Genomic DNA, 11,609 nt, shown 5'->3' with positions numbered 1-11,609 from the left:
TTTCTATTATAGTTTTTAGTAAAATTTATATCATTGTGTAATTTTATTATTTTGAGTTTTTATTTTCTATTTAAAATTAAAATTTTAGTTAAACTTAGTAATTTTGTTGTTTTTGTCATTTTTATTAGTTTTTAGTATGTCTATATAGTTTTAGTCAACTATAATAACTGCGTTTTTAAAATTAATTGTAATAGAAATTAAAATAATAATGTAAATAATAAAATATAAAAATAATAATAATAATAATACGTTTTATGGTCCGGTTTCACAGACAGGTCTTAGATTAAGCCGGGATCAGGCCTTAGTTCAATTAGGACATTTAAGTAGCTTTTATAAAAGTTCCTTAGAAAAAAAACATTGCAAGTGCAAGTTGCTTTAGTTAAAACAACTCAAACATGTATTTTAATCCGAACTAGGCTTAAGCCTTGTCTGTGAAACCGGGGGTATATTTAAGCAATATTAAAACAATATAAAAAACATTAAAATAATAAATATTGCATCTATAATGTTAATAAATATAATGATCAAATGTAATAATATAGATATTTTTTATTTATTAATTTAATTATTAATGGTAATACATTCTTCTTTTAAACTCTGAAGAAGCTTTTAAGTAATTCTTATACTTATGGTACATTTTTGTTTCTTTGTGTCCCCTGCTCATAGTGTCTCTGCACGTTAGTTTTATTTCCATGGCAATGGCTATCCCAGCTCAAACCTCAAATATCAAAGCAATTACAATCTGTTACAAAGCCATTATAGCAATTATTGAAAATAGCTGAGCTGTCAAGGAGACCAGTATGTTGTCCACAGACGCTCTCCTGGGCCTGAGGTTAGACTTATGTTCTCAAAGAGGCGTCATTCATTTAATAAATCCATTCCCCCCACATCAGAACTCCACCTTACATTACCTTCATTTTCCTCACCCCCAGCACCACTATTAGCTCTCTCCTGGTGTTCTCTCTCTCTCTCTCTCTCTCTCTCTCACCCTCTCTCTCTCTCTCTCTCTCTCACGCTGTGGGCCGCAGCATGTGTTTCCAATTTCGGCTGTAATGCACAGCTCACCGCAATCTGACCTAATTTGCCCCCATCTCATGGATCCATCCTCAATAGCACCCACCGTGCCAGACAGGCTAGAGGTCAGAAGTCAAGGGTCGTCTGTGGGAGTGCGGGTCGGATGAGGGGGACAGCATCTTTGATTGTTGTGTCAGGTCCCGCAGCATTATGGGCATGTTCATCAGTGGCCATGACTGCTGTAATTTCTTCGGTATTTGGGAGTAGAGAGGGTTACCGATGCCTGAAATTGGATTTTGTAGTAAGACAAAAAGGTCAAAGAGGGGAGGTCAAGAACAAAGGCGCACACACAAACACAGTTCCTAACAAAACACACAGGCTAAAGTACATAATCTACAATCTCACACATCTTGATATGCTAGCTAGGTATCCAATCAGTGGAATGCCTTGCTACTGGAAAAGAGAGGGGTTTGACCAAAGGATTTAAGAGGAGAGACTGATTTTAGGAATGCCTTAATTATGGGAACGGAGAGCCTAACTCTCTGTTTAATCCCTAATGAGAAACAGCTTCATATGGAATGGCGGGAGGCAGAAGAAATGGTTGAACTTTAAAAGGAATGATAGTGCAAGAGGGAAAGTTTGTCAGCCTTTATAAAGCACATAAAAGTGTGGCTCCATGCTGTGTGTGTTTGCTGATTACAACTCATGGAGCCCCCCTTTTTATAATCCCACCCTCAGCCTCGCTTTACAGTCCTCATAACACCAATAGAGGGAAAGCCATTAACAGAAATAAATTCAACGAGCAACTTGCATGCGGTGGATTTGTGCATGGAATTGGGGCTACCAGTCTTAATGGTTCTTGATTGAGCACGGTGTGGTGGACCGCTGTTGCCGCAGGCGTCCCATGGGCTCTCTTGTCGTCTTAAGGGCTTTGTTTTACTAGAGTTTATCTTTGCTTCACCAGTAGTGTCCTTGAGAAGATAAGCTTAGACTGATTATCTTTGAGGCAGGCCATGCATTCCCTTAAAGGGAAAGGGTTTTGGGCGATGTGTTTTTTGACCGTGCAATGAAAGTTATGAGGGTCCAATGTGGTTTTGATTCCAATGACCAACATTGTATGGGCAAAAACTTTTGAAACTCTTCAAAATAAAACTGAATCAATGTAAATGTGCAATAATTTGTGACAGTTTAAAGGGCCATAGAAACATAACAAACACTGAAGGAATTTTCCTGTGTTCCAGTTATTCTCGAAGTTAATTTAGAATGAATTAAAAGTACATAAACATGGAAAATAAAGTTCTCAGTTGTTCCTGCTACATTTATTAATTACATTTATTGCACTTCCAAATTTCCTACAAACACCATCTGCTGTTGGTCAGATTGTTTTGGTCATTTTAAGGTCTTTTGAGAGGAGCTGTATAAGGAGTTGAATAGTCTAGTTGAGCCTAAGTTTTATTGTTGTACAGGTATACCTGATTAAATTTACTTGTTAAACTATATCAAAGTACCTTTAAGCTAACTCCCAAACCTCTTCTATCTAACTATGTTTTAATACAGAATGTTCAAATTAGGAATAAAATCTGGTTCGATTTTATTGAGCATGAATTTATACCTCAAGTGCATACCTTAAATGCAATGTAATTTGAAAAATGATAAAAAGATTTTTTGATAAAAGTTTCTACCAAATTCATAAATGTAAATATCAACTGTGCCTCTTAATTTCAAAACATAGAAGAAGAAAACTGTTTTTAAGCATCCACGCTGTAAAAAATAAAAAAAATTTAGGATTTATCACAACATTTTTTCTTTTGTCAAATCAACTTAGATCATTTAGCTCAGATAACATAATATTTTGAGTTTCTGTTGATTAAACCAATCTCCTTTTTATTTTAAGGCAACCGGTTTACTTTTTTAAGTTAAACCAACAATTTTTTTTTTTTTACAGTGCAGCTAATACAAAAAGGCAACTGGCTCATTTAACTGTAGGGCATTTAGACATTTGACAGACACTTATCAAATACCAGATTACAATGCATTTGAGGTATGCAATTTATAATTTCATGCATTCCCAGGGAACTGAACCCAATATTTTGGTGTTACTATACCATGCATTATGTTTAAGCTACAGAAATGTCAGACAATAGCTATAGTCATATTGAGCATATTATTTCTCCCATTCATAAACACGAGTGGAATGTTTCTATCCATGTGTGCGGTCATTGAGGTTTGCATAAAAGTGATTCAATGACGTGTGCTATTACACAGATGATAGTTATTTAGGCAGAATAGCGTTGACATGTTTTACAAGACCTAACTATGTATGCTTTGTCTGTTTCTTAAATTAAATTGGCCCATGCCACCAAGTAGTCAGCCACATCTTGTTTTCAGTAATTTATGAAAAGCATGACAGTTTGTCGAAATAGGAAGAGGAACAGGGTTTTTGATGTAAGTTCCCACAATTAAACTGCATCTGGAGACAGGGAGAAGAAAGTGAATTTAAATGTCAAACACCACGGATTGAGAATGGTAAAAGCATCGCCACACAACCAAGCTCCATTTTAGTTGCACTCCTGTGGTCACAGAATCTGTTCCAAATTATTGTGTGTCAGTTTAATTATTGCAGAAAAATGGGACAAAAAGCTGTATCTAATTACAATGTTCCATTTGCAAAAGTTGGTGGTTGGTTGGTTTAGAATTAGCATGAATTTAGCAGGATTAAATGGTGATAAACCGTTTCTCTGAGGTTTCTTTGATGGATAACAATTGGCTCATGTTGCGCAGGAAATATAACACATGTTTTATCTCATTGTACCTGTGCATAGTCTTAATAGCATTCACACCTTAGTCTTTCTCCTGTGCAATACAAACCATTCATAACAGCTCCTGGGACTCCTTTAGAAGTTGTATAATATACTGCAACTTTTTAAGTTACTTGACTCCTTTTTTCTCAGCAGAGGCAGAATGAACCATATTTGACTGGGAAGACACAGTTGCTGCAGATTCCTTTGTGATAAATGCTGTTTCAGATCTTAAAGACAGGAATCCCTGTCTAAATGGTAGCAAAAGTCACTATAGTGTTCTCGGAAAAATAACTATTTTGCTGGGGAAAAAAATCAAATTAGAGCCCGTTTTTAATTGTAACCTAACCATTTAGAGCAAAATAATTATTAAAAAATAGAAAATAGATAGACGTTTCAGTGAAAATTGTTCTTATTTTGAGATTAGAAATGTGTGCGTGCCTTTAAACATTTAAATTCTGACTGATGCGGTGGACATGAGCCCTCCCTCCTCCCTGATGTATGCTGAAGGAGAAATGTAACACATTGTAAATTTTACTCACTATACAACACCCGGTTGGGTACTGTTTCAGCGGCAGACTTTGTGTTTGAACCACTGTGGCAATTAGCAGGAGATAGACTTACAGCCCATCCGTTGCACAAAAGACAGCGAGAGAGAGAGAGGAATGGACAGAGAGGCCGCCCCAGTTTTGTAGCTCTCCTCTGCCCCTCCATCTGTCAGTCCTGTGGGACAGGGTGTGTGATAGCGACTGGAATGCGTATTCGAACGTATGTTTTTGTTGTATATTTATGCATGTGTGGACAGAGATTCTCCTTTCATTTCTATTATTTTCCGGTGGTCATTTCTTTCTTGTCTATAAGGTGGGGCAGGATTGTGCATTTACCTTAAAGGGATAGTTCATCCAGAAATTAAAATTCTGTCATCATTTCTGAACCTTCATGTCATTCTAAACCTGTATGACTTCCTTTCTTCTGTTGGAAATAACTGAACAAATTTTATTTAGTTTATACTGTGAAAGTGTTTGGACCCCTTTTACTTTTATTGTAGGGACAAAAACAACACAAAAAAAAAAACTTGAAAATTGATTCTACAAAATATCTGATAGAAAGTCATACAGGTTTGCAATAGCATAATGGTGAATAAATGATGGCAATATTTTCATTTTGGGTGAAGTATTCCTTTAAAAGCCAGGTGTTTAAAAGAGTGTATTACTGAGACCGAGAAACACTATCACCTTAGTATTATTAAATTATCTTGCTCTTTGGACTCACAAAACCAGCTGACACCGTAATGGGTCATTTAACATCTTCAGTATTCCTTTTCCCTGCATTCAGCTGGGTCATGAAAAGAACAAAAATCACAGGGTTCTCTGTTCATATAGACATAAACTGAAAAAAATAAAAATAAAAACGGATCATAAAAATGTCATAATTGATGTCTTTTGGAACTAGTCAACATGCTACTAGATTCCATGCACATAATGTCAAATGGGTAAAACCTGTGGCAATGTTTGTTTTGATACAGTTTAGCACACAGAGTGCCCATTCTTCCCACATCAAATAATTTGAGGTAAGTGGTTGGAGCTTAAAAGAATTGGTTTTGCTACTGATTAAAGCCTTTAGGGCAGATTAAGTAGTCAGTGCAAGTAATGATTTTTTTTTTTTTTTTTTTTTTTTTTACTTCTCAGCAGTGAATCTGGACATGTTTGAACCATTACATCCGGGAAATTGAATGAATCTGTGTTTAGTATTATCATGCCAAATCAAAATTCTGTCATCATTTCTGAACCTTCATGTCATTCTAAACCTGTATGACTTCCTTTCTTCTGTTGGAAATAACTGAAGACATATTAAAAACAAATTTTATTTAGTTTATACTGTGAAAGTGTTTGGACCCCTTTTACTTTTATTGTACGAAAAAAAAAAAATAATAATTGAAAATTGATTCTACAAAATATTGCTGTGAATCTGAAAGATACATCAATCACAACCACATATTTTTATGAGGTTCTCAGCCAGGGATGTGCACAGACATTTTGAGGGGCAGGGGCTCAAGTGAAATAAAGGGCACTTCTCATAATTACATATTTTTTTTATTTTTTTAAACAAAAAAGTATATATTAACGCAACTCTGACTTCCTTTTTAAAAAATGTATTAAAAAAGTTAATTCATTTTATCTTCCTCAAACTCACGCAATTGTTTCATTTTCAAAAGATGTCTACAAAATAATCGGTTCACACAGAAACCATGGTCTCCTTAGTATTCACTAGGTTTATAGAGCAGCAAAGGAAACCATTCCACAATGTGCATGTTTTGAAAACATTTTCTATGCTACTAGTTTCAAGTAGGCCTATATATTTAGAATAACCTAAATAACTGCATCAAGCAGAGGGGCGTGTTTTAATAATAATTTGTTTATTTTTGCACAAGGCAGTAGCCTACATCATTTTAATTATTTTGGTGTTATCAGAATACATAACACTTTAAAATCAACACAAATATTCACTCTAAATTGAAGAGGGCTGTTGCTGCTATTTTGTTACAGATAGCAAAATCTGCTAATTTATTAATTACTCATAAATAAAAAGTTAATTTTTAAATATTGTTATTTTTAATGTTTAATGTTAACTTATTTCTACTCAGTTGTATTTATTAAAGGGATAGTTTGCCAAAAAATGAAAATTCTGTCATCATTTACTCACCCTCAAGTTGTTTCAACCCTGTATGAATTTCTTTTTTCTGCTTAACATAGTATTTTTTTTCCTACTATCAATGGGGTCCATCAACTGTTTGGTTACTGACATTTTTCAAAATATCTTCTTTTGTGTTCAGCAGAAAAAAGAAATTCATACAGGGTTGAAACAACTTGAGGGTGAGTAAATGATGACAGCATTTTCATTTTTGGGCGAACTATCCCTTTAATGTACCAGATGCAGTTAGCTACTCAGATTTACTACATTTTTTAGAGTGTATCCTCCATCTGTTTGCATCTGTAGATTTCTTCTAAATTCACCAATTTAGATTTCTAAATTTCAGGGGGAAAGACTCTTGATGTAAGTCATTACTGGGGACGTTCTGTATGCAAATTAGGCGTCAACTAGTTAAAATGCGCACATTTGCATCTAATTGACAGGGCAATGCAGGTAAATAGGATAAACAAAATAACTTAAGCATATCACCTGGTGGTGATATATGCTTATTTTATTACAAACTTATTTTATTACATGGCTTGGTTGAATTCCAATGTAGAATGCGGTCTGTTATTTCTTGATAACAGACCGCTGTGCGGAGTATAACAGACCGTTGCCATGAAAAACAGAGCGTTGCTATGGACTCACAGGATTCTAACCATAGAGACGGAGCGTACTATTTTCTTTAGCGGAAGCAATACAATCGGGTTTAAATCAATAAACTCCCTTTTAAACTATTCTTCAATCAATATATTTGTTTGACAGGGAAGCTGTGCGCAAAAAAAGAATATATATTATCTTTCAAAAAAAAAAAAAAGCACCCGAGAAAAAAGGGCACTTTCTCTCCAGGAATAAAAAGGGAAGGTGCTCAAGCCCCCTTTGATGTCTATGTGTGCACGTGCCTGTTCTCAGCAGCCAAACACAGCCATTTAAGTAAAGATTTCAGGTGACAGGAAAGAGAAAGATTGAGTAACTGTCATCTCCTATGACTAAGATGTGAGGCATCTGATGTGATTCCTATTATGCAAATACCTGTACTAAGCCCCGCCTCCCTCCTCATCATACATATGGGGAAACAGAGCCACATCGCCATCCAGTGGGTGGAAGTGGGACACATTGAGATGAAATTTGTCCTAGATCGTAGATTATTCAGGCTTCCTTAGTTTATTAATTCTATCTATCTATCTACCTACCTATCTATCTATCTGTATATGTGTATTTATATATATATATATATATACAGGGGTTAAGTTGGGATTTATTATGTGGGGGGCCTCTCCCTAGGGGGGTCTGGGGATATGCCCCCCCGGGAATTTTTTTTGAAAAATAAACTATTAAATGGCATTTTCTGGAGAGTTTTGTGCAAAGAAATGGAGAAATTGAGTCTTACATGATATGTGAAAAACTGCAAGGTTAAGAGCATATTTGCATTTGTTGTAGTATCAACAGGTATTAGGACATTTAGCATTTACATTAGCCTACTGTTAATCAGCAGTGGTGGAATGTAACGAAGTACAAATACTTCGTTTCTGTAGGCCTACTTTACTTAAGTAGAATCAATAGTGCATACTTTTGACTTTTACTTCGTTACATTTTGCAGCAATTATTATACTTTCTACTCCACTAGATTTCTACAACGTTTCGTTACATTTTCTGATCAGTTTTTCCCCTGCCAAAACAGGGATTGAAAAAAAATGTCCTGTTTTCGGTGCTGATGCGGTGGTGACACGTTCATGTAAGGGTGGCGCTGCCAAAAAAGCATCTAAAAGCTGTCACAAAGAACCGGCAAAAGTAATGATTATGAATATGTAAAATATAGCAAGGAGACATTTTAATTGTTTATTAATAAACAAGTGTTTTCTGTGTCAGTGCCCTGCATAGATGAAGTTGACGATGCTATCCTCGCAATCTTCGCAGTAGTGAACGCGCCAGAGAGATATACGGATTAGGCTACACAAGCAGCGGTCTGTTTTCTTTCGTTTTGAATTGTTCTGTTTAAAAGAAGACCTTCCAAGCTTTCTATAGATATATTTATCAGGTTTGTCAGGCAAGTAGGCTTCCTTATACGCTGAGTTTCGGTTCATTTATGAGACGAGAGTCCAGTTCACTCGCCGGCGCGTCCGTGTCGTGATTATCTATTGTCTACTATACTATATTTACTTCTTATTCATTAAATCCATCCAGGCAATTGGTTGATGAAACATTGATTAAAATTAAGATACAATTAAAGGCACAATATGTAACTTTTTTTGCTTTAAAAATAGCAAAAATCACTATATCTATGTTATATATTTTTTTTAGTTGTGTACTTACATTATCCCGACTGTTTCCAACAACTTTCAAACCAGGAGAAATTTGTAATTTAATTCGAGAAACGTCCCGTTTCTTTATTTCCGTTTTGTCGCCGCCAATGGCGTCATATCCGCGTTGTCCCTGGTTTCTGCTCGTGCTGCCATGGCAACCAGAGCTATGAACCAGAGCCGTCTGATAGTAACCAAAGCGACTGACGCGAACAACTTTGTAGTTCGCAATGTCTATTTGCACGCTGTTGTTGTTTCGTTCAAACATTATGGACCATGGCAAGCAGACTTTGGATAAAAAAAGGAGAACTAAAACGAGAATCAATATCAGCGCGGTGTTTTCGAGATGCCTAGAGCTCCCATAGACAGTATATAAACGAGAGCTCCACGTCTGAGACTTCGACCGCTCCTACATGCCTGCTTTATTAAACAGGTGAGCACATTTACATAAAACTAATCAATGTTATATAGTTCAACAATGATAAAATGTCATAATATGATCTGTATGTTATTCTAATGTTGATCTAGCTTAAGGTTACTGCTAGTCTCATACAGACAAACTAACACATAAATTTCAACACACTCAAATGCAGTTTAGTGTGCTAGTGTAATGTTAGACCAAGTGAAACAGCGCTGCGTTACCTCACAAGTTTCATTTGTCTAATAAACTGACCTGTGAGTTGTAATTCTGCACTTGCGTGTAGTTCGGTAGAATGAAATGTCCATATTCCTTTTATATCCGCGGGACTCGCGTCGCGTGTGGAGTCTGTCTCTTAGCAATCCCGACCTGCTTCATATCACAGTCATGATAAAAGCATCGATGTATTCAGTCATCCATAAACATTATTAGATCGGTCGGCTTGACGTTGACGACAAGATCCATAGTTCTTAGCAAATGTTGCGTCATCAAACTACGCCTTTGTTATTGTAAATAGGTTAGCGACCCCTAGTGGCGAAAAATGCCATACTGTACGTTTAATACAAAATGAAATTCATTTTAAAGAAAGGCTTTGTGCTTTCTGTTTGAGGTCTCAGTGAAAGTCTTTTAGTGCCGCTTTCAGAGCGCTCACGTCCGTAACATTGTTTTTTCCTCATAAATGCGAACATGAAAAATAAAATAAAATGAATATGTTATGTTCTGTGGAGAGCCAACCCTTCTTCATCCGGTGGGTAGTATTACTTTGGTTTGCAGTGTAATTCACAGAATTACAAAAAAATATTTTGCCACCTAAAAGTTAAAGATTTTTTGTGTCACGTCCACGGCATGTGTAGCCTATTTCCCTCATATTAAATATAAAACGCTTGATTACACATTGTATTACCTTGTTATGATAGTGACCCATACAATGTGCCAAGCATTTTTTCCTTACCTTGTCATTCAAGGCCAGGGCACTTTACAACCAACGTTGTGCTGAACTTGACAAAATTGATCTGTTGCTGCAGCGGCGGCCAGCAGCACGTTTTTTTTTTTTTTTTTTTCAAGGCAGTAGATCGAAGGTTCTGGAACTTTTGCGCGCTTCCACATCCCGCGCAACTACGGATCTCCCAGGAACATTCATTATTGCTGCGTACATTTATCCGTGTGGGAGTTCTGAGTACTAGCCTACCTAGATGCGCATGGCATGCGCGAGCGGTGCGCGATCATGGTCGACTGACAACGAGATTAAGCAGCTGAACAAGAATACGGCCGTGTCCCGATTGTTCTCATCTCAGCTCCGCCGAGACAAAATAGACATGCCATTTCAAAATCTTTCATTTATAATCAGAAATATGTTTTCAAAAGCATCACTTTCATCAAATTTTATGTGACATAATTTCCAGTAGGCAACTGACTGCAAACGAGCAGGCTTATGTGCCGGGGCTGAGCCCCGGAGAGCACCGGCCCAATTTAACCACTGTATATATATATATAATATAAAATCTGGTCCTGTAAATGAATTGAACTGATTATGTATTAGTTGTTGAAGGCAGACACTGCTGACAAAGTAACAGGATACTGGAGGATTATAGTTTTTCTCAGTCGCTTTGGTGCATTTCTCAGATCAGAAATGAAATTCTCAAAACTACTTGTTCAACCTCCACATCATCTAGTCACTTGTGCACATCATAAAAGCAGTTTCTCATTCTTTTGAACAAGTTGCGATTGCTTTGGTACATTCATGCAATTGATTATGTACAATTGTCTGCGGTTTCCTACATTATCAGTTGCTAATGCCATGTTGCTCAAAATTGATTAAATAGTTCTCTGTGCAATAGTCTTACCCCTCAAAACATCTAGTCATTTAGTTCATCGTATAAGTCATTAAATGCAAAATGGTTGATTTCTATTAGACATTTCTATTAGACTTTTTGTAAATGTGCCAATTGATGAATTGTGCATGTGAATCTTGACTTTCACTAATGAAGAGAATGTAGATCAACCAATGAGAAACCAGTTCTCTGAAATAGCTCAAAGTTGCTTCTCATGAACCTTCAACTGGCAAGCATATATACAGTGCTGCATGCAAAAGCAAAGTTTCCTGTGTTTGCCTTTCTAATGTTGTATTTCTTTTTCTTTTCTATATCACAATAATATTGTAATGTTTTTTGTTTTTTTGTCAGACCACAAGTAAAAGTGTAACTGTAAATCCTATCCAGTCTCTTTCAATCAATAACTCACATACAGTAGTGTGTAAATTTGTACTTTTGAAATGGATGTATGGCATACAGAAGTGCAGCTTTGTACATTTCAATACAGTAACTGTCATCCAAACTGTTGCCATAGTTTACATACTAACAGAGTGCAGTGTTTTATTGACAACATCAC

This window comes from Abramis brama (genome assembly GCF_963993115.1).
Source record: "Abramis brama genome assembly, chromosome: 1".
Lineage (NCBI taxonomy): Eukaryota > Metazoa > Chordata > Actinopteri > Cypriniformes > Leuciscidae > Abramis > Abramis brama.
The sequence above is the reverse complement of the archived record's forward strand: the minus strand, read 5'-3'. Positions refer to the sequence as shown.